At 38.0% G+C, this 23682-nt stretch overlaps 1 long non-coding RNA gene across 1 annotated transcript in view; it reads right to left on the reverse strand.

Moving 5' to 3' along the window:
* Positions 1–298: 298 nt before the first annotated feature.
* LOC309860889 overlaps positions 299–23682 on the reverse strand; it is a 45053-nt gene continuing 21669 nt past the window's right edge. The window contains exons 3-4 of the long non-coding RNA XR_014309690.1: positions 4958–5204; positions 299–756 (exon numbers count right to left, since the gene is read on the reverse strand). This is a non-coding gene — a long non-coding RNA (uncharacterized lncRNA). The remainder of the gene's footprint in view (positions 757–4957; positions 5205–23682) is intronic.

Below are 23682 nucleotides of genomic sequence, written 5' to 3' on the forward strand. Positions count from 1 at the left end.
TTTTTTTTTTTTGAGGCTTGATCAGAGACCAGACTGTCCCATCTTATGTATTTAAAATTTTACACAATTTCCCTTTTAGTGCTTATCATTTGATCATTTGTCTATACAAGTGGAAGAGCCAGCTTTATAACTACCTAGCTGTAAGCATATGGACCAGTTTTGAATATGTATTTAGAAGGTGCTACTAACAATAATAGAACAAAATTCCATGTATGTTACTATTTCTGACACTTTTGAACAGTATTCAGGGAAAAAGTCACAATAGTTGATAGTTGGTTAATGAATAGTTGACCAAATGTATAATTTATAGGTACAGTCTAGATATAAAGTTAAAAAAAATGCAGCAATTCCATGACTGAATTATCTTTCATTTCCTTTTCCTTGATACAATTCTTCTAGATGGCCATAGGTAGGAACTTACTGTTCTTTCAGTGCATACGTAGGACTTATCTGTCCACTGTGTATTGTGTAGACCATCTATTATGAGTTATAAAGATGGCAGGCGTGAGTGACCGAGAGGATCTTGTGTCCACTCCAGACAGGATCTCAATTATCTTCTACTTCTTTGTGCTAACCTTCTATGAGATAAAAAGTTTGGAATTTTTTAAGGGTTCCAATAAACAGTTTCCATGCAGATCAGAGTGGAAAGAATATTGTCCTGGGAATCCAGAAACCCGGATTTTAGGTTCTCTTCTCTATGTGAACAATCCATGTGATTTTTAGAAATCTTTTCACCTCAGGCCTCCCTTTACTTACCTGTTAAGAAAACATAAAAGTTGAATTAAATGGCCTTTCATAATGCTTCTACCGTAGATATGCTATGAGTTAAAGCTATTTTAACTCATATCCCTGAGTTATGGAAATATATTATCTTCTTGAGCAATGGAAAATTGAGCTACTTTTTGAGTAGCAAAGGTGAACCTGGGGCTGTCAATTGCCTTTAATCCAATCAGGAAACTCTGGACACTGCCTCCTGGGAGCATAAAAGATGAACTAGCTAATAATGATGTGAAGTCCATGGTAGTATGCTTAACAATCACTTACTGAGTTCCAGGTACTACAGAGTTTTCAGATACTATCTTATTATTCTCACCACACTCCTGTGAGGTTGATTGTACATGAAAGAAAATTGAGGGCTGGAGAGTTCGGTAACTTGCTGAAGAGCATGAGCCTGGTAATTGTCCGAACAAAGTTCAGATTGAGGTTCTGCTTAAGTCTAACAGCCAATCTTGATCTGCTAGACTCCACTGCCCCTATCTGCAAAGTTCATTCTCCTTCTTTTAACCAGTCTTCATTGTAAGGCTTCAAGGACTAGGCACTGCTCTAGAATAGATGATTATAATTGACTACAAAACAAGCAGAAAGCCTTCCTTCAGTGCAGCTTATATTCTAGCAAGGGTGAGTAGTATCAGCAGATGTAATAAACACATGAGTAATGTGGTATTATATCAGGTCGTAAGTGCTATGGAAAAAGAAAAGAGAAAGTGAGTGAAGAGAGTTGGAAATGTATGTGAATGGAGTGGGTTAGGTTGTGATTTTGAACTAGGTGGTCAGGGTGGGCATCATTGAAATGGTGATCTTTTTCTTTTTAAGATCATTATTTGAGAGAGAGAGAGAGAGAGAGAGAGAGAATGAATGAGGGAGAGAGCACAAGAGGGGGAGGGTCAGAGGGAGAAGTAGATAGTGGGGAGCCCAATGAGGGACTCGGTCCCAGGACTCCAGGATCATGACCTGAGCAGAAGGCAGTTGTTTAACAGACTGAGCCACCCAGGCGCCCTGGGGTGATGATTTTTGATGGACTTGAGGGAGATGAGGAAATGAGTCATATGGATAGCTGGTACAAGAGCATTCTGGGACCGAGAGAACAGCAGGGTCCTAAGTGGGGAGCAAGCCTGGTTTTAGCAATTCAGTTATTTATGACAGAGTAAATAGCCATAATAAAGAGAACACTGAGAACCGAATATAGACACTTCCATTCTTGCTCATGGTTCTGTTTATTTTAGAGGCAGGATGACTTCTCTCTTATCAGTATGCTCCATCCTGCTTACTCAACAGTCTACTTAAAGACATTGTTGCTCACAAGAGGGTGTTCAGTCTTCATTTTACTTTGCTCTAATGAAGCAGTGCTCAAACCTCCTGATCTCCACTTTTACTCTTAAAAATTGTGGAGGACTCAAAGAACTGTTGTTTACATGAGCTATATTTATTAATATAATACTGTCTTAGGAATTAAAACATAAATTTGGGAAATATTTAATTTGTTTAAAATAATCTTTTGCATGTTAACACAAATAACATATTTTGAAAAAATCACTATTTCCAAAATTTAAAAAATAGAATACTGGCGATATTTTACATTTTTGCCAATCTCTTTTGATGGCTGGTTTAATGGAAGACAGCTGGATTCTCATACCTGCATCTGCATCTCATCTGTTGTAATATGCGATTTGAGTTGAAACATACGAAGAAAATCAGCCTCCCACAGATGAGTAGTTGGAAGACTGAGAAGTGTTTTATTAGACTTTTCAAGTTAACTAGATGTTCTTCCTTGACACTACACTCAAACGGGTAGTTTCTAAAGAGTTAGTTGCAGTGTGGCTTTTTATTTTGAATCCTCATGAGTGACTGAGCACGAAAAAAGAACATAATGTCATAGTATTAGCGTGAAAACAATTTTGACTATGCAACTTCCTGAAGGGATCTTACAAATCGCCAGGAATCCTCTGACCATTCTTTAAAGCTTTGATAAGATGGAGAGAAAAGTTGTATGAAAACAGTTTAAAAAAAACGATGTAGCATGAAAAAACTGTTAACACGGAGAACTTTCTAATGCTTCTGCCTCAGTGTGAGGCAGGGAGGTTTTGTTGTCTTTTGGGATCTTTAGTCAAGGATGCAAGTCATGGCCGTAGGAAGCCAGGGACTCTAGAGAGTGGGGAGAAAGCTGAGACTGAGTCCCCCAGGTGCCCCTTTAAAGTGATTTAAATTGTGTATTGGCAGGAACTGAATAGTCACATGAAAGGTGTTTCAGTAAGATGACCTAACTACCGAAATGTTTGTTCCATGCTGCAGTGCAGGTCGTGAGGATTTAAGTGAATACTTGGCCTCTTTAACCCCCTTGCCTTCCATGAAAGAGTTGCATCTGCCTTTGTAAAATGAGGAAGTCACTGTGATAGAGCCTCAGGTTCCAGTCAGGTCCCACCACCTTTGACAGTGGGGTCAAAGGGTCACCTTTGACAGTGGGGTTGTCCTTTTCTACAGGACAGCCTGATCCCAAGACTGTCTCTGCCTTCTCTGGGTGCTGGGACATCCGGAGAGGAGAAATACGTAGTGTTATGTTGATCACTATGTAAACCCTCCCAGGACACTGGACCAGCAACTCAGCATCACCTGGAAACCTGATAAAAATGTAAAGGCCTAAGTCTAGGGCTGAGGGATAGTGGTACTGGCAGTGCAGAGCGTTTATAAATGAGCGACACCTTTCGAACAGATGTTCTCAACCCTGGCTGTACATTAGAATCCCTGGGGGAATTTAAAATAACAAAACAAAATGAACAACTAATGCCATGGCCACTGTACCAGAGATTCCAATTGAATTAGGGATAGGCCAGGGGCAGAGGTGTCAGTATCTTGTAACTCTCCCCGAGTGATTGTAACATGCAGATTTCTGAAACCTCAGCACTATTGACTATTGGCCACCATTGAACTGGATAATTCCTTGTTGTGGGGCTGTCCTGCACATTATAGGGCATTTATCAGCATCCCTGCTCTTTAGCTACTAGATTTCTGTAGAATCTCTGCTCTCATTTATGATTACCAGTAATATCTCCAGATACTGCCACATGTTCCCTGGTGGCAGAACTGTCCCAGTTGAGAACAATTCCTTTACAGAACAATTCTCCAAGTTTACTGCAGCACTGCCCAGTGTAATTATCATACTCACCACATTTGTAATTTTAAGCTTTTTAGTAGCTACATTAAAATAAGCAAAGTAAAACAGGTGAAACTAATGTTAACAGTATAGTTAATCTAGCCCACTATATCCAAAATAGTAATTTAATATACATTCAATATAAAAAAATTAATAGGCGTTTTTACGTTCTTTGTCCAAGTCTTTGAAATCTGGTATGTGATTCACCAGATTACAGTGTATTTTAATGCACAGTAGCTACATTTTGAGTCCTCAGTAGCCACATGTGGCTAGGGGCTACTGTATTGGGGTTTAGTAGGCATCAGAATCACTTTGAAGGTCGGTTAAAACATAGATTTACTGCACTGTGCTGCAGAGCTTCTGATTCAGCAGGTCTGGGGTGGGGCCTGAGAATTTGCATTTCCCAAAAAAACCGACAGGTAATTCCGAGGTTGCTGGTTTGGTGACCACATTTTGAAAACCAGTGACTAGAGAAACACTGGTGCTTTTGTTACTAAAAAATATGATCTGTGAACCAGCAGCAGACCTTGGGGTCTGTAAGAAATGCATAAATCCAGGTCCCACCCCTGACCCGTTAAACTGGAACCTGCATTTTAACCGGAATGCACATGAAAGTTAGGTGAGACGTCTTTGAGCAAGACCCCCTTGTGTGTGAGTCTTTATTATAGCCACCTGTTCTCTTCCTTCTTAGAGCTTTCTCAGTTCTTTTTCTCTATTTTTCCCGTTTTACTAAAAAAATGTAGGCTTTTATTATTATTATGTTTTTTCCTGTTAACCATTCTCTATCCAGAACCTAGTATATCTTACATATAATAGGTACCTAAATATCTATGAAATTAATGATCCTAGAGAAGCTAAGGGGCAAAGATTAGGTATATTCTTTGGCTTTAGAAATTCCAATGAAAAGGTGTTTGGAGATGAGTTGAACACTGGGATTCAGAAGCCGATTGTGTGGCTCTTGCTGGCCTAGAGGGTGAACTAGTCCTTCCTGTGAACTTCACCTGTACTGAGGGAGGATGGGTGACTCACCTTGAAAGAATTACCTGTGGGAAGCTGCAGGATTGTCTTCTTGGGAGGGTGGAGCCACATTCTTTTCCTTTTAGAGTAGCAGCAGCGCTCTACCTGGCTGTGACGTCACGCAGCACCTAGGAGGTGGTGTTGGGATGGTCCTACCGTAGAACTGTGGGTGCTGCTCAGTGTCAGTGACCACACAGGCTTCTTCACACGCTCATAGCCAGCTGGCATTCCAGAGGCATCACGTTCAACTGACTCAGTTCTAAATCATTAGAGGCATGATTACAGAGTGGAAATTTGATTTCCAAAGGGAATTACTGATGTTATAATGCCTGGCTAAAATACATTTTTTTTTCCCCATGTATAAAAATAGTCTCTTCACTCTTGGATCAGTTTTTTTTTTTTTTCTTATTCTTTTAATAATGGAAAATAGTTTCTCCATACTTCTTTGGGAAAGACAGGAAACCTTTTTTTCTTTTTCTGTTGTGATTTAGTGTTAAGTGTGAAGTAACCAGTAGAGTATTAACTATGTATCTTAATATACATAAACAGCTTGTCTGTAGACAGATGGAAAGATGAAGTAATCCAGTAACTTTCAGAGGAGGGCAAAGGGAAAAAAAAAACAAATGAATAACAATTTCATAATATTCTTTGCAATCTACTTCATTGCCTTCTCCTCTTGCCAGACTTTTGAAAAAACTGAGACTATGTAAGAGTGAAATGTATATTCTGTGTTTTTCAGGAGGATTTAAATGAGAAACAATGGCATTGTCCAAATTAATAAACTTGATTCTTGCCAGGCAATGGTTGCCTAGGTGTAGAAGCAGGAGGACAAGGCCTGGTGTGGGTAACATAGTGGCTAACATGACACCTATCTTTGTTAGCCTCACTGTCCTAGAGATGTGTTACAGTGTTTTCTAGTTGAAGGGTATACACTTTAAGAATATGTGATTTATGGCTTGTTTTTAATTTTCAACTATTTCTTTTTTCTTTCTTTCTTTCTTTTTTTTTTTTTTAAAGAGAGATCACAAGTAGGCAGAGAGGCAGGCAGAAAGGCAGGAGAGAGAGAGGGAAGAAGCAGGATCCCCGCTGAGCAGAGAGCCTGATGCAGGGCTCAATCCCAGGACCCTGAGATCATGACCTGAGCTGAAGGCAGAGGCTTTAATCCACTGAGCCACCCAGGCGCCCCTCAACTATTTCTTAAATCTGAAAAGGGTCGGTGGGGGAGATCAGTGCCGTATAATCACTGAAACATATTGAATGAGTGCTCTGTAGGTGAGGCTTGTCTATCATGGATACATTTACTTTATGAGGCTTCAGATAAAAATTGCCTGATGCCTCTAATGATTAGGAGATAATTATTCTGCTCCGGTGCTTTTGTCTCTGGTAACCATAGTTTAGCCAGTTATCTGGGGAAACATCTCTGATTCCTTGGAAAGTGTGAAGTTCTCTGACTGGGTTATGCTGCTCTCCTGTGCTTCATCAGTACGCATAGAAGTCCCGTTACCCAGTGGTGAGGTAGCTTCAAGAATGTGGTACTGGTGCACCTGGCTGGCTCAGTCAGTAGAGCATGAGACTCTTGATGGGGTCGTGAGTTTGAGCCCCACATTGGCATATAAATGTTTACTTAATTAAAATAATAAGAATAATAAAAGAATGGAGTACTGTACCAGAGCAAGGACTGGTGATTATATGGGCTGTTTGGTGATTATGTAGGGGAGATAGAAAATAAAAATAAAGGGAACCCTATATAATCACGAACCAGGAAGGTCAGCACACGGAGGTCAGCACCTTACAAAGGGTATTAGGAGAGGAGAAACAGACTACATTGATACAAGGGCTGAAAATTAAAATGCTGGTAGTGTTTAGCAGAAAAGTTATGGTAAAGGAAATACCGTTTGAAATTGTGCTGCCTCCATACAGTATCTCATTCATCTCCATGGTAATCCTCCCTGACACACTGCGGACGTTCTTCCCAGAATTAGGTGAGGAAGCTGAGGCGTGAGATTATTTAGTGACTTCCTGGCTCACGCAGAGATAGCGAGAACCAGAACTTCCATGCTGAATTTTCTTTCAAGCTGCTCTGGGACCTCTTCTGGCTGTGTGCTTGTTATATATAGTTGTTAACATTTATGAGGGTTTCACAACTATTCACAAGAAATTGCTTTGTCTAGGAGGAAAACTGTGATGTGAATGGTACTCATCCCATAAAAAGAGACAATAGACCGACTTCTGATTTAGGTTTTAGGTGACTTTCATCTAAAATTTTCAGTTCATGGCATTTACTTTGGAGTAAAATAGGTGTGATTGCTTCATGTAAGTACTCTTCAATTTAACTACTTTGTGAATTTCTCCTCCGGATCTATTAATGTCTTTTTAATGCTTTAGTATCTGACAACCATAGTCCCTTACTTAAAAATATATTTCTTTTATTAATAAAATAGTTACCATAACTTATTAGTCAATTTTTAAAATATTTTACAGATGACCGATAACCCTCAAAATTTCTGTTAAAGCAGATAAGTTGAAAAGAAGATCACTGAAATTAATCTGTAATCAAGAAAGCAAAATGGACAATATTGTGTTCAAGTGTTTGCAGAGCATATCATTGTTTGCTAAGAAAATATTAACATTTTTGAAGCTTTTGTAAAATGATGTGATCTCTAGATTGTACATTTTGTTACAGATGTATTTTTTGTTCTGGTTATTAGTAGTAGGGGAGATGTTTATAGTGCTAAATGTACAGATGTTCAATCACAGTGGAAAAATAAAGAGAAGAACAAATAGCAACAAATCCTCAGCACATGCTGCCTGGCTTGAACAGAGTCTGCCCAGTTGACCTGTGACATTTACCACCAGTCATCCTCCTTCAGTCAAACTTAAAGGTAAAGGCTGTATCCCAGACGTCCTTAATCAGCACAGGTTTATTTTATTTTATTTATTTATTTTAAAATATTTTATCTATTTATTTATCAGAGATTACATATAGGCAGAGAGGCAGGCAGAGAGATAGGAGGAAGCAGGCTTCCTGTCGAGCAGAGAGCCTGATGCAGGACTTGATTCCAGGACCCTGGGATCACGACCTGAGCCCAAGGCAGAAGCTTTACCCAACTGAGCCACCCAGGCGCTCTAGCACAGGTTTATTTTAAATCAACTGGTGTTTTCAGCAACTGTAGGGATAATAAAATCTGGTAATTTACCACACTCAAATTAAAGCAGTAATTTATAATTGAATTGAAAGGTTTATTTGATTGGATTGTCTAAGCAATTCAGTGTAAATCTAACCTGATTACAGAGCTTGTGGGTGGGAAGTACAAGAGAACCCATCGAGGTGGTTGTGACTCCTGGGGAGAAATTTACTGATGTATCCACTGTGTTTGTAATTGTGCCTACCACCAGTGAGTTTTTATGTGATAGTTATAATTAGGTACATAGATGGCCTGCTTAGGTTATTTTGTCATGGATACTTTAGATAAATATAACAAAAATAGTATCAGATATCATTCAGTCTAATGTTCTTCCCTTGGCCACACCTTCCAAGACTCTAGTATTAACACAGCTCTAGAAAGATACAGTTATCAGATTATGTCTTTAAGTGACTCATTCTATTTGCTCACCTTTGAGAATAAACGTTCAAAGGACTTTCATGTAGAGGAAATTTGTTGATTGTAAAATGATGATGAAAAATAATTCATTGTATTGGAAGCCTCAAATCTTGCTTCTCAAATATTTTTGTAGGCTGTATTGCATATAGTATCAATTCAGTCTCATGTTTTACACAAATTGCCGGGACAGAGGGAGCTACCTGATGGGGAAATATTTGCTGTGAGTCATTCCTGGTAATGGTAATGGTACAGATGTTCTCTTCTATATGAAGAAGTTGGTGATGGGAAGTTGAGTTTATCCTGTGTGCCCCATATTCCAATGCACAGTGCAGAGTTTCCAAAATTGACATGATTATAAAGATCTAGGCCTCTCCCAGAAGACTTGAATCAGAATTCCAAATGGTGGGATCTAGGAATATGTATTTTTCACATAAACCTTAGATTATAAAAAGAATTACATGAAATGATCAAGAATTCTATTTCATAATATTTTGTTGAAGATTTTTGTATCTGTGTTCATGAGAGATATTAGTCTGTAGTTTTCCTTTCTTCTAATATCTGACTATTTTTTTTTTTTAAAGATTTTATTTATTTATTTGATAGAGAGAGATCACAAGTAGATGGAGAGGCAGGCAGAGAGAGAGAGAGAGAGATGGAAGCAGGCTTCCTGCTGAGCAGAGAGCCCGATGCGGGACTCGATCCCAGGACCCTGAGATCATGACCTGAGCCGAAGGCAGCGGCTTAACCCACTGAGCCACCCAGGCGCCCTAATATCTGACTATTTTTAGTGTTGTCTAATTCTGGCCTCATAGAATCCATTAGAAAGTATTCCCTCTGCTTCTAACTTCTGAAAGAGATTGTGGAGAATTGATATCATTTCTTCCTTAAATGTTTGGTAGAATTCACCAGTGAACCCATCTGGGTTTGTTGCTTTCTGTTTGGGAATGCTATTTTCTCTTTAATGGATATAGGCCTATTCAGATAGACTGTTTCTTTTTGTGTGAGTTTTAGCCGATTGTGCCTTCCAAAGAACTAGTCCCTTTATCTGGGTTATTAAACTTGTGGGCATAAAGTTGTTCATAGTATTCCTTTATTATCCTTTTAATTTCCATGGGATCTGTAGTAATGCTCCTCTTTCATTTCTGGTACCAGTAGTTTGTATCCTCTTGTTTTATTTATTTATTTATTTATTTTTTTAAGTTTGGCTAAAGACATCAATTTTATTAATCTTCTGAAAGACCCAGCTTTTTGTTTTGTTGAATTTTCCTTATTTACAATAGTTAAATTATGAAAGTATCTCAAGTGTCCATAGATAGATAAATGGATAAAGAAGATGTGGTACATTTATGCAACAGTATATTATTCAGCTGTAAAAAAAGAATAAGATCTCGCCATTTGCAATGACATGGATGGCACTACAGAGTATAATGCTAAGTGAAATAAGTCAGTCAGAGACAGACAAATAGCATATGATTTCACTCACATCTGGAATTTAAGAAACAAAACAATTGAGAAAAGAAAAGAGAGAAAGAGAGAGAGACATGACCAAGAAACAGATTCGTAACTATAGAGAACAAACTAATCATTACCAGAGGGGAGGTGGGTGGGAAGATGGGTGAAATAAGTGATGGGGATTAAGGAGTGCACTTGTCAGGATGAGTACCTGTTGAGGTGTGAAATGTTGAATTACTGTATTGTATACCTGAAACTAATATAACACTGTATCTTAACTGTACTAGAATTCAATTATAATTAAAAAAAAAAAGAGAGAGAGAACCTTAGATTATTCTCCTGATCATGCAAATTTAGGAACTTCTACATTGGTAGCTACTATAGGAAGCCTCTTGGCTCTTTAAATTATAGCCAACATCTTCATCATATTTTCATCTTTCTGAGTATATCTATCCTAGTTTGTTCCTAAGGAGGGTGCAGGGCAAGTATTGTTACCTTCATTCTGTAAGTTATTATGTCAAGTTACCTAACTAAGCCAATAACTCTAAAGGTTTTGGTTGATAAGAAGAACAATCAAAGCTTTTGGGAGGGTGAGGGCTGGTTAGCTACACCTCCATAGTCACATGCCTAAGAGTAAGAAGAACATGTTTCAGATGATAGTCTGTGACATATATGGACACTTGTTAGACATTTATTAAAAAGGCAGGCACAAAATGCATCTGTAATTTTGATGAAGCACCAGCACACTCTTCTTTGAGGTCCCTTAACCACACTTCATAAGGAAGATTCACTTGAATCCCACATGGAAACATTTAGAGTTGTATTCTGTGCCCTTCTGAACTATTGGCTAGACAGTGACTGATCAGTGAGTAGGGCCCCGTGTTGTCCTTAAGGACCTTGGGGTGTAGGCTTTAGTTGGTCCCTGTATTCTGTTCAGGCAGTGGTGGAGACTGTATCTAAAACATTCAAACCAATCCATATGTTTTGAATACCATTAATTTCAAAAGAGAGCCTAATTCTAACATTATGTATGCTAATTATCAAGTCACTAGAAAACCCCTTTATGATTTTCAAACTATGTTGTTTCTTTGCCTAGAAAGAAACCCTTTATTTTATTTTACTGTTAAGTCCTATTCATTCTTTCACACCATCTCTTGTTGGAAGTAGTTCCTGGTTCTGCAGGATTTTGTTACTCAAAGTCTAGTCCACAGTTCAGTATCATTGTCATTACTTGGGGACTTGTAAGAAATTTTCAGGATTCTTAGTCCTACTCAAGACATGAATCTTGTCCAGAATCTTCATTTTTACAAGATTTCTGGTGATCTAGAAGCAAAATAAACGTTGAGAGACACTATTCTAGAACTTAGGTGCTCCTCATTTGTGCCTCCTAATATACCATAAAATTGTGATCATGGCTCTATTAGAACAGTTAATATCTTTTTGCCTGTTCTTCTAGGTTAGTCACCATGTCTTACTCATTTTTGCTCTCCTGTCACCTGGCACATATTGGAGGCTTCATTCATGTTGAATAAGTGAAAAAGCAAGGTTACCCATGCATAACAAAATTAGTTGTTTAAGTCTAAGTGGAAGTTTCTCAGATGTCCATTTGGCTTATGTGGCCTTACACACTGAAAGTGTGAATGAATAGAAAACAGTATGTTGGTCAGCTTTCTAGATCTATTGGTGAGAAAGAAGTGATTTTTGGACATAAGAACCATATAGCAATGGCATGATGGGAAATGTATGATTTGGTTTCTAGATACGTGAATGGTCTTAGGGAGAAAGCAGAGTCACCTAAGGCAACAATGTGTGCCCAGGGTTCTGAATATTTTTCTATCCCAACATACCCAAGAGATTAGACAGATTTTCAGCAGTAAGAACAGCTAATTATAACAGAGGTTTTCACTGGGACTCCTCTGTTAACTGTATAAATCTGCTACAACCCATATCCCATCTTTTTTTTTTTTTGGCTCACTGAGATAAATGGTGGATTCAATGTCTGGTGTTCTGAGTGGGGAAAGAGGGCTGAGAGATAGTAGGTACCAAGAGCACATCCTGAGATTGGAATCAAGTGAATGGATGGATAGATTCACATATTTAATCCAGAAGGTTAGGTCTAAGTGTCTAGAAAATTAGCATAGGGTAAGAAAGAGCAGGTAGTAAGAGGTCCTTTCAGAGTGAGGGCTGGTCCAAATCCAGGTCTTAAGGCACTTAACAACTGGATAGTACTTGTTCTACATCTTTCTCAACCAAGTATCTTGGGGTGGGCACTGTTAATTAAGGCCTAATGGTGACTAAGACTAGAAGGAGGGTTTTGGGTGCAAAAACAGTTTGGTAATGACCCAGAATCTAGTGATCAGATGTAGACCAATATCCAACCTATAATTAAGAAGAAAATGTTTTTCTTCCCGTGGTAGGTCCTTAGGGGCAGTTATTACAAATTTGTGGCAGGAGTGGGAAGTAATATTTACAGAGGGGAAGGGATTTCAGAGCTAGTCAAATGCTTGGCCTAAGGCAGGGGATTTAAAAATAGAATACCTAGGGAAGCCAGCAGGTGATATATAAACCAAAGCTGGGATGGAAGAGACAGTGATGTAATGACAAACAAATACCCCATTTGAAGGGTCAGCTTTAACTGGTAGTATCATCTGGGAATCTGGACCCCAGATTTTGCAAATATAGAAACGAGCATCTATCTTTTAAAATGAAACATCTCCATTTTTAATGGCATCTCCATTTTTAATTGGAAACTAATTTCCAAGGTGTATAGAATGCCATGAGGGCTGGCGTCCCTTTGGTAGGTACTGGTTTGTGATACCTAGCCTCAGAAGACTTTTTGGCTACATATTGCAGGATTTCTGTCTCTTGGGTGCTTTAGAGGAGTCTCTTTGTTTCTTTTTAAAAACCACAAAAACATGAGTATAAACCAAAGGGAGCAAGAAGCCAGTTAGTTAGGGCTTGTCATTGAAATGAAGTCAATTAATCATCTCACTCTAACCACCTTCTAACTCACTAAATAAAAAGCAAACAAGCACAAATGAAACCAAACAAAAGACAAAAATAACTGCCCAAACCTCAGCTTCTCCCTCAGAGTCTCCACCGATGGTGTCAATCACCTACTAAGTTATTTAACTAAGAAACTTCGCAGGGTTTATGACTTTGTTTTGCCTCAGTCTTCACATCTTGTGATGACTCAGGGCTAGAAAATGTCACCTGCTGAACTTGCATGGCTCTTCTCCTTGTCTGTCCATCCCTATTGCCATTGCTCTACACCAGGTTCTGTTGTAATTTGCCTGGATTATTCTGAAAGCTTCCTTATTGGCATTTCTAACTGGTTTCGTGAGGAAACAACACAAACGCTCTATTTCTTTCCAGCGAGGCACGCTGTCTGAATCCACATATGGGCTTAGCAGATCTGATCTTCTTACCTTGGGTGACCAAGGCAAGAGTCCAGAATATTTTTAGTCATGGTAGGGGGTCTGCTAGAATAATTCCCAGTTCCGAAATTAGAACAATGTAGCATACAGTCAGTGCAGTCTGGGAAATCTCTTTTTCCTCTTCCAGTTTTTATGTGTTAGCACTAACTGTATATTCATGTTTTTATGAAAGTAGGGTCATGAATTAGGCGAGTTTCTGAAAAATGTACAGTAATGGTATAAACCAGATCAGGCAAGGATTGTTTTGTACCATGTGTCTCACCATTCCGCATGGCCTATTAGAAACTTAAATGTCCATTCTTTAAGTGGATTTCAGGTTCATAGATCAAATAATTAATTTTAGATAGAACATGGAACTGGGGAGAAAGTGATCTTCTCATGGTTAGCTCATCCTCTGGTCTTCAAGTTTAACTTGGGAAGTACCTCCAGAGGCCTATGTCTTTCAGGACTAATCTAGAGATGTCCCAGCAGCACCAAAATCTCTGACACTAATTTTTCTAATGCTAACTTGAAGGGGAATGAATGATTTTAAAGAATTAACTAGAGTTTTATAAATGAATTAAAAATGAGAAAGGACAAAACAAAACAACCAAAAACAAACAAAAAACCGAGAAAAGAACCCAGGTAGGGATTTGTGTACTAACTTGTTTTTAACTAAAAAGCCCTATAGTTAGACTGCCTGGATTTTATAGCGATGGGTTATACTAGTTACTTACTAGCTATGAGAGATCAGATAAGCTGCCTATCCATAATAAGTATTTTATTTTATTTTTTATTTTTTATTGTTTATGCACCACATCCCGTGCTCCATGCAATACATGCCCTCCTTAATACACACAATCAGGCTCACCCAACCCTCCACCCCCATCCCGTCCAAAACCCTCAGTTTGTTTCTCAGTGTTCACAATCTCTCATGGTTCATCTCCCCCTCCAGTTTCCCCCAACACCCTTCTATGTCTTCGTGTTATTCCTTATGCTCCACAAGTAAGTGAAACCATATGATAATTGACTCTCTCTGCTTGACTTATTTCACTCTGCATAATCTCCTCCAGTCCCATCCATGCTGATATAAAAGTTGGGTATTCATCCTTTTTGATGGAGGCATAATACTCCATTGTATATATGGACCATATCTTCTTTATCCATCTGTCTGTTAAAGGGCATCTTGTTTCCACAGTTTGGCGACTGTGGCCATTGCTGCTATGAACATTAGGGTACAGATAGCCCTTCTTTTCACTACATCTGTACCTTTGGGATAAATACCTGGGAGTGCAATTGTAGGGTCATAGGTAGCTCTCTTTTTAATTTCTTAAAGAATCTCCACACTGTTTTCTAAAGTGGCTGTATCAACTTGCATTCCCACCAACAGGGTAAGAGGGTTCCCCTTTCTCCACATCCTCTCCAAACTTGTTGTTTACAGTCTTGTTGATTTTGGCCATTCTACCTGGTGTAAGGTGGTATCTCAATGTGATTTTGATTTGAATCTCCCTGATGACTAATGCTGATGAGCATTTTTTCATGTGTCTGTTAGCCATTTTTATGTCTTCTTTGGGGAAGTGTCTGTTCATATCTTCTGCCCATTTTTTGACATGATTATCTGTTTTGTGTGGGTTGAGTTTGAGGAGTTCTTTATAGATCTTCAATATCAGCCCTTTGTCTGTAGTGTCATTTGTGAATATCTTCTCCCATTCCATGGGTTACCTCTTTGTTTTATTGACGGTTTCCTTTGCCATGCAGAAGATTTTGATCTTGATGAAGTCTTAATCCCCTCATTTGTACAGTGGGGAAAATATCACCTACCCCAAATTTTGTGATGAAGATTCAGTAGGAACACATATAAATCTCTTGGCAAAGTAGCTAAATATAATAGGTAATTAATGAATTTTAACATCTTTATACTTATTTCTCAATGAAAGTCTATCCCTTCTCTATGTTTATCAATATAAAATCATTTGAAGCATACTCTTAATAAAAATGCATACATTTGGAGGAATCTCAGAAAAATAAAATGTTCTTAATAACTTTTGAAAATATAGTCTCATGGTTCAGAATTCAAAAAAGAAAAAAAAAAGGAGCTGAAAGCCTTTGTATCAATCACCTTTCTCAACTAGGTAACCAATGTTACCAGTTTTTTGATTATCCTACCAGAGAAAATGGATGTGTCTGTAAGCAGAAACAAACATTTTTTTCTAAATTGCTTTTAAAAGTATTTTTGAATCTGAACTTTTAATCTATATGAATATGAAGATTTATTATTGTTTTCATAAGGAATGGAGGTGGTGCCACTTTGATACAAATACGTCTAATATAATTTATCTAAGATCATCTAGGCTATAGAACTGTGGGACATACTTTATGGCTTTCGTATTTGTACCAAACATTACATTTTATATTGAATTTATATGACAGTTCAATATGGTTAGGCCAAGATGATAAATAATTTACTGTACTTAATTAAGTTAAATGCAAATCTATTTTCCTTATAAAGAATATTCTCCCCTTTGCAAGACATAGGAATCCTGAAATTAGCTCTGGTATTTTCAGTGGGTTTCGAAACTAGTCCCTGAAATAAGGTAGCAAAATACCATGGTGAAAGGGCACTTATGAAAGGAGTTTTTTGGAATTATTGTTCTTTCTTCTCTATTCATGCACTCCAGACTAAATACAGCATTTCCAAACTGTAAAAAAAGTATTGGCTACTGAAAATGTGACAGCCAACTCTATGCAGGGCAGCTTCCAAACAAAAACACAACATGTTAGGAGTATGGGTAAGCCTGTTTCTTTTAAAATACTATTCACAGGGCCACATTCACCCTGCAAGCAGACTTTGCTATGGGAACATAAAGTCTTGAAAACTGTAGTGAATTCTATGGGTGCCCCTTATAGACCCCCACCACCAGCTGGAGTGCCCCTCCACTCCCATCCTGAGTTCTGTAAGTGCTGCAGCTTAGGCTTGCTGCCACCTGCTTTTGGAGAGGAGCCTTCAGTTGAATGAGACCCATATCCTAAGAGGTGACAACCTCAAGGAGCAGTCTTCAGCCAATGATGATGGACTGACACAGGTATTCTTAAAGCCATTCTTTTTGCCTGGGGATGGAATAACTCTGAGGAGCTCAGCTGAAGCTAGACTCCCAGTGAGAGCTTATCCTTTTTTAGAAGTGAAGAGGAGCAACTGGAGAGCAGAGGGCAGATGTTAGGGACCTCATTTAGGATGGCATGGTTCTGGAATAATTATGGCAACATTCTTTTTTTTTTTTTTTAAATGGCAACCCTCTACTGAGCAAAAGTGAAAGGAAGCTCCCTGTCTGTTCTGCTTCTACCTCAGCCTTCCTAAGTCTACAGTAAACCAGTTTTCAAGTTGGTGTTGTTGGATCCCAACTCATCAGCAATGTTTTGTGCTGCCCTCAGAATGGCTAACGTTGTTCCTTGTACCATTAGAATCTTGGTGATATTCCCTGCTCATACGTGATTCAGTGTCAGTGATGGAGCTAAAATACTAGGTCTTTTTTCTTTCTTTCTTTACTCAATGTCTAAAATTCAACTAGAGGAATTGAAAGAGGGGGCCACAAATTAAAGTAGGAAGACAGGAACACCTGCTTTCTACCTATTCCCTCTTCTTTGAAGGCCTTCACTTCTTATTCACAGACTAGGTTCCCAAGTTTTGGTCGGGTGCTATTTTTATTTATTTATTTTTAAAGTAATAACTTCCACAACAGTGGGAAGCAAGTAAAGGTAAGTGGGGTTTAAGTGACTTGGTGAAGTTCACATAATCCGGCATAGCTTTAGGAACAGCCTATTGCCTGACTCCCCAAATGTGCAGGCAACTCTAGAACCTAAAAGAGGTTGGATAAATATTTTTAGCATTTAATAAAACCTTGGAAAACAGCAAAAAAGACATTCAGTATGACACAGAGTGATCTCTGTGTGCCATCTGACTTTCTACAGCTAGGCTAGAGTGCAGATCTCTTGATAATGCAATTTGCTGTCTGGGAACACCACAGACTAGATGTCCTGAAAACCTCTTCACTTCCATATGATTGTCCACTCAGAAAACTCAAGAGTATCTTTAAGAATTTTATTCTTAATAAAATTAAGAATTTTATTTTATTATTTAATTTTATTAAAATAATAAAATATTATTTTATTTTATTCTTAAGAATTTTATTTTAAAATAAAATCATTTGCATAACTCTAAACCAACAATGTGCGGTTATAAAACAATTGGTTATTCACTCCCTGGAGCTGTGGAGAAGCAGCCCTTACTGCTGATCAAGGGAGTTCTTTGTTACCACCTGAACACGAGAGCCGTTAATCTCTAATTGTTGGTTACAGATATTTTATGCACCTGTAGAGTGGACAATATATATTCGTTCTATCAAATTTCTAAAGGGTAGTGTTCAGAGATGATGCAATTTTAACTTTTGTGTGCTTATTATGAAAATATACCACTAGGTTTATGGGTTTGTCAGTGAAAATTGTTTGCATTTACTCTGTACTGTGTATACAGATATGTTTGGGTATATTCCTACCATCATAATTTTTCTTTATGATCATCCGTTTTTTGTGGCTTTGTCCCTTGTTTCTTATTTCTTATTTCTTTTTTCATCCTCCATACTTGGGGAGATTTTACAGTCTACTACTTCAGTAATTCTCTTAAATTTTTAATATATGTATACTTAACCAACATTTGAACTTAATCAGCATCTTAACCCTTTTCCAAAATAATACAAAGATTTTAAGAAAATAGTGTCTATGTCCTCTCCTATAATGTATGTCATACTTATTCTAGCACTTTATTTCCAGCTTGATTTTCTTAACCCTCTTCTCTCCAATTAATGACTTGTACCAATAGTTTTTACCAAGACTTTCTAGTTTTATTTTTCAAATTCTGATTTTATTTGCTTAGTGTTGTTTCTAGCAGTCTACTCCTTTATTAGAGGTTCAGTTTTCCTTTCTGCAGAAATGTTCTTCCGCTAATTCTTGTAGTCATAGTCTGAAAGAGAAAGCCCATGTTTTTGGTTATCAATGTATTTTTGTTTTTCAGCTTTTAAATGATTGTTTAGCTGAGGATAGAGTTTGACATGGACAGATATTTTTTTCTTAGCACACTTCTTTCAGTAGTTACCTCTTTGACCACTTGTTGATATGAAATCTCTTATACATATAATTGTTGTTTCCATTTTCTTTTGGTTTTCTCGAAGATTTCTTTCACTCTTTTTTTTGATATTTGATATTTTATACATTTGTATTTATATTTATTTGATTATTTTTGCTCCTTTTAAAAAAGATTTTTAAAAATCTTTATTCATTTGACAGAGAGACACAGAGTGAGCAAGAACATGAAAGGGGAGAGTCAGAGGGAAAGGGAGAAGCAGACTCCCTACTGAGCAGGGTGCCTAACGCGGGGCTTGATCCTTGGACCCCAGGATCATGACCGGAATCAAAGACAAGTACATAACTGACTGAGCCACCCTGGTGCCCCAAATTTGCTTCTTTTATATGGAAATTTGTCAGTTATGATCTGTTTGAATATTTTTCTTTTACCATAATCTAGATGCTGTTCTTTTAGAATTCCTACTTGAGCTTGACTTTCTTCATTTTCTTGTTCCTGTTTGCTAATTTCTCATATTTTACATCTCTTTATCTTCTTCTGGTATATTTAATAATTTTTTTCATGTATTTTCTAGTTTACCATTTCTGTGTTTAGCTGGTAGTCTGATATATTACCTGTCCTGAGTTAAGTTTTTTTGTGTGTGCATGTGTGTGTTTGTGTGTGATGTTATTCACACAGAAAAATGTGTCAGACATTTCTAATAGTAATATAAAATGCATGTGCTCTCCACTTAGGTAATAAAACAGATTATGACTAATGGTTTAGAATTCTCTCTCCTGTGTACCTCTCTCCATTCCTACCACCAATTGCCATGTAGCCATTGTCCTGACTTTTTGTTAACTATTTGTTTTAGAGTTTTACAGAGAAACAGAGCTATTAGAATGTACATGTGCTTATGTATATTTACAAATTGGCTTATGTGATTATGGAGACAGACAAATCCAAAATCTGTAACATTGACCGGTGGGACAGAGACCCACGGAGTAACCAGTGTTGCAGTTCATTTACCAGTCCATACCATCTTTGTTTATCTATCCAGAAAACAAAACAAAACCCTCCAAACTTCTGGGGCAGGAATAATTGTTCCAAACAGTGGACCAGGAAAGGTAAGAAGAGGGAATCTTGGCTAGTAGAAATTAAACTGCTCCTGAAATTCTCTTTCACCCAGTCCTAGAGTTACTAGTGTTGCCAGTTCCAGAATCTTTGAGGATTCTGTGGTAGTGTGGATTTGGTTTTTAGTTTTTCTGTCAAATTTGTATTCATCTTTTTCTGGTCTCTTAAGTCATTTATACTTGTTCTGCTTCCCAGCTTTCAAAATTTAGTCACGTTGGCTCCCCCGCTGCTCTCTCCATCTTTGTGGAATAAAATGGTATTTTTTTTTTCCCATATGTGGCAAGAGTGAATAAAAACTATGTGCATGTGTTCAATCTGCCATCATAGCTTTTATAGATGTTCTATTAATTCTTCTTCAAATCACTCTGCTACTTTTTAGAGTGATTTCATTAGGGTTCCCATTCCTTATTATTTTCTTTATTTTAAATGTACCTTTATCATTTTTTACATTGTTGTACATGTTTTACGTTGTTGTTTATATTTTACATTTACATTGTTTTACATTTTTTACATTTTTACACTGTTGAGTCCTCCACTTGCTAAAGTGAGACTTGCTTTATCAAGGCGAAACTATTTCATTGTGTGATCTCTAATTTTATAGACCGTGAGCTTCTCTCATCATCCAACACCTCCTGCCCCCCATCACCACTCCTGTGGGAGTTGCCTGTCTTACTCATGGCAGAAATGTTGCTGTCATTTTGCATTTCCATCTGCATCTCACCTGCTCCAGTCTCGTCATTATGTTAATTTCTTAGCTTGAGGCGTCTTGCTTCTCATAAATCGTGTAAATTCTTATTCCATGTGTGCATATTTTGGAGGTCTCACTTTCTTGTGGCAGTCTTTTGATTGTTTCTATTCAGAGACCTTCCTTATGGTTTGTCTAAGCTGGTGATGCTTCTTGCACTGAGAGGCCTTTCCTTCTAGGCTCCTGACTTGAAGCAGAATATCCTGTTTTGGTTACTGTCTGTAAGAAATCAATACCTTGTGTCTTAAGTTGATTGCCTCAGAAGGAGACTCTGAGATGAGGATTCATGTGAAAGTAATTTATTAGTAAGTGATGCCAAGAAAATAGGGGTTTGGAGAAATGGAAAAGGAATTTGACAAAACAAGGGCATGGTATCAAGTAAAATCCCACCTTTGGCTTAGGTCTGAAGTGCATATTGGAGGGTCACACCTTAGAGCCCTCCTTATCAGAGTGAAGGGGGCCATAGTAGTATGAGCTCTCGAAGTGGTTCTAGCAGTCCGAGGCCAGCTTCCTGACAAAGAGATGAAGATGCTAATTGAAAAGTGCACAGGATATTTGGGCACACAAGTTGGTAAAAAATCCCAAGGACCATGGGTGGAGCACTGCATCCTGGCCTGTCCCTGCCTGGGGCTATGTCACAGCCCTAGCTTGTATCTGGATCTACTCTGCAGGCTTCCTTCAGTAGCAGTGCATTGCTCTGGCATGGGGAGAGCTTTGACTCGATCTTTATGTCCCCTCTTTGTTTTCTGGGACTTGGACATTTCCTTTCTTTTTTGTTTTAAGCCATTAGAACAGGGGTTATGCTTTTCCCAATTCCATGTTTAAAGTGGACAAGTGTGGGGTACCTGCGTGGCTCAGTGGGTAAAAGCCTCTGCCTTTGGCTCGGGTCATGATCCCAGGGTCCTGGGATCAAGCCCTGCATCGGGCTCTCTGCTCAGCGGGGAAGCCTGCTTCCCTTCCTCTCTCTCTGCCTGACTCTCTACCTGCTTGTGATCTCTGTCTGTCAAATAAATTTTTAAAAAATCTAAAAATTTTTTTTTTTAAATGTGGACAGGTGTGTCCATATTAGCACATTCTATCATGGTGTAACATGAAGCCTAATATGTATGTATCACTTAAATAGAAAAAAACATATTTCATTGTGGGTAAGGAATATAGGCTGAAAAGAAGTGATTTGGATTCTATTAGAAATTATGTGCCAAAAAGTCCTAGAAAGAATTGTGGAATATGGTGATTTGGCCTTTATATAATGTGTTTATCCTCTGCAGTTTAGTATACTTAAAGACTAATCCGAAATTTGGTACTAGTCTTATGCAGTTGTGAATAGAGATTTTGTTTTGTGAAAATTATCTCTTTGAACTTTATATTTCATTTTATTAGTAACATTTTGAGGATGATCAAAAGATATTTTACCAAATATAACTTATTGTAAAGAGTATGGTAAAACTTGGTGAGAGTAAAAAGACCATATCTTAGATGAAGCAGGTTTATATTCCCTCCCATTATCCATTCCTTTACTTCCTAAGATATCACTGCAATATGAGAGACACAGGCATGTTAGATAAGTAAAATGATGCACAAATGAAATCTGGAGGCTCATTATTGTAGCATGACTCGTCTCTTATGGGGTTTGATCTGATTTGTGAGGACGTGCAGGAAGAGATGTTTTGTGTGTGTGTGTGTGTGTGTGTGTGTGTGTGTGTGCTTTAAACAGATTTGAATGAATCATGGTCCCCGATAAATTTGTCTCTGGAGGCTTAGGGCTTAAACAAAAGATGGTTTTCTTTTTAGAAGACTCTCTCAATAAAATAAGAAAATGAAAAGTGAAAGAAATAAAATGAATGGAAAAGCACGTAATGGACATGAACTCTGGAGTCAGACCTGGGAAGGCTTCTTGCTCAGCAGTTCTAGTTCTGTCATCTTCCTCAAATCCCACTACTCTGTGTTAGTTGCAGGTTCCTCCTCTATACAATGTGTGTGATAAGCCATTTCTTGGAGTGTGGTAGGGACCTGATAACACCGTGCTGAATTGTGCCTGTCACAGCACCCAACCCCTAACTAGAGTTTAATGAAAGGTGGTGACCATGAGTATTATTGCATCATTGGTATCTAAAAATAAGGGCCTACAGGGTACATATTTCTGCTTGACAGCTACTTTAAAGTCATTAACATTATGTCCATACAGAATTATAATAGCAAATTTGAATAATATATCCATCTTTCCTTCTTCATCCTTCCCTTTCTTCCTCTCTCTCCCCCCACATCCCCTCCTTCCCTTCCTCCCCTCCCTCCCTCCCTTCCTTCCTTTCTTCTTTTTCTAGAATTGTGTGTTAGATTTAAATTCAGAGTAATATATAAATACTGCCCTTCTCATCTCAATCATATGTTTTAATACAGTCTTTCCAAAATCCCAATGAAACTACGTAGAATTTCACAGAAACCTCTCTAGGTTAAACATCAGTTTCAGCTTGCCCTCTTTGACAAAACACCTCACCTGTATCTTGAATCAGAATTCCTTCCTTTCTTTCTTTCGAGAATAGCAAAGGAAAATGATTTCCTAATTCCAGACACAATGGCGCTCTGTGAATTTAGTCTATTAATTCACTATAGGCCTTAGCTAAATCACAAACTGAGGTTGTCATTATAAAATGAATCATAGGGGCTCCTGGGTGGCTCAGTGGGTTAAAGCCGCTGCCTTCGGCTCAGGTCATGATCCCAGGGTCCTGGGATCGAGCCCCGCATCGGGCTCTCTGCTCAGCAGGGAGCCTGCTTCCTTCTCTCTGTCTGCCTCTCTGCCTACTTGTGATCTCTTGTCTGTCAAATAAATAAATAAATAAATAAAATCTTAAAAAAAAAAAGAATCATGGACTTAAAGCAACTGAGCTAACAAGCACACAAGCAAATACAACCAGAGGATTTGCATTACCAAGTAAAATTGCTGATTTTCTGAGCTGACTTGGACTAACAACATGCTCATGTCTCAGGTCATGGACCAGCCCTGCATAGGTTAGGTTAATAATCCTAGTTGATTTTATTATGTAAAGGTTAATGATAGATGGGTGAGTGTTGATCTGTCACTTTACTGTATGTTTTAAAATCATGTTCCTAAAAAATGCTCAAAAGTCAGAAAGCCACTGGACATTTTTCTTTACAAATGGATATTTGTTGATGATTTTACTATGACAAATAGATACTAGGGACTTCTTTCCAAGACTAAAATTTATTCTGTGATAGTATTTTCCTAAATGAGTCATGATATTAATATTTATCTTTCT

The sequence above is a fragment of the Mustela nivalis genome, assembly GCF_964662115.1.
Source record: "Mustela nivalis genome assembly, chromosome: 3".
NCBI classification, from domain to species: domain Eukaryota; kingdom Metazoa; phylum Chordata; class Mammalia; order Carnivora; family Mustelidae; genus Mustela; species Mustela nivalis.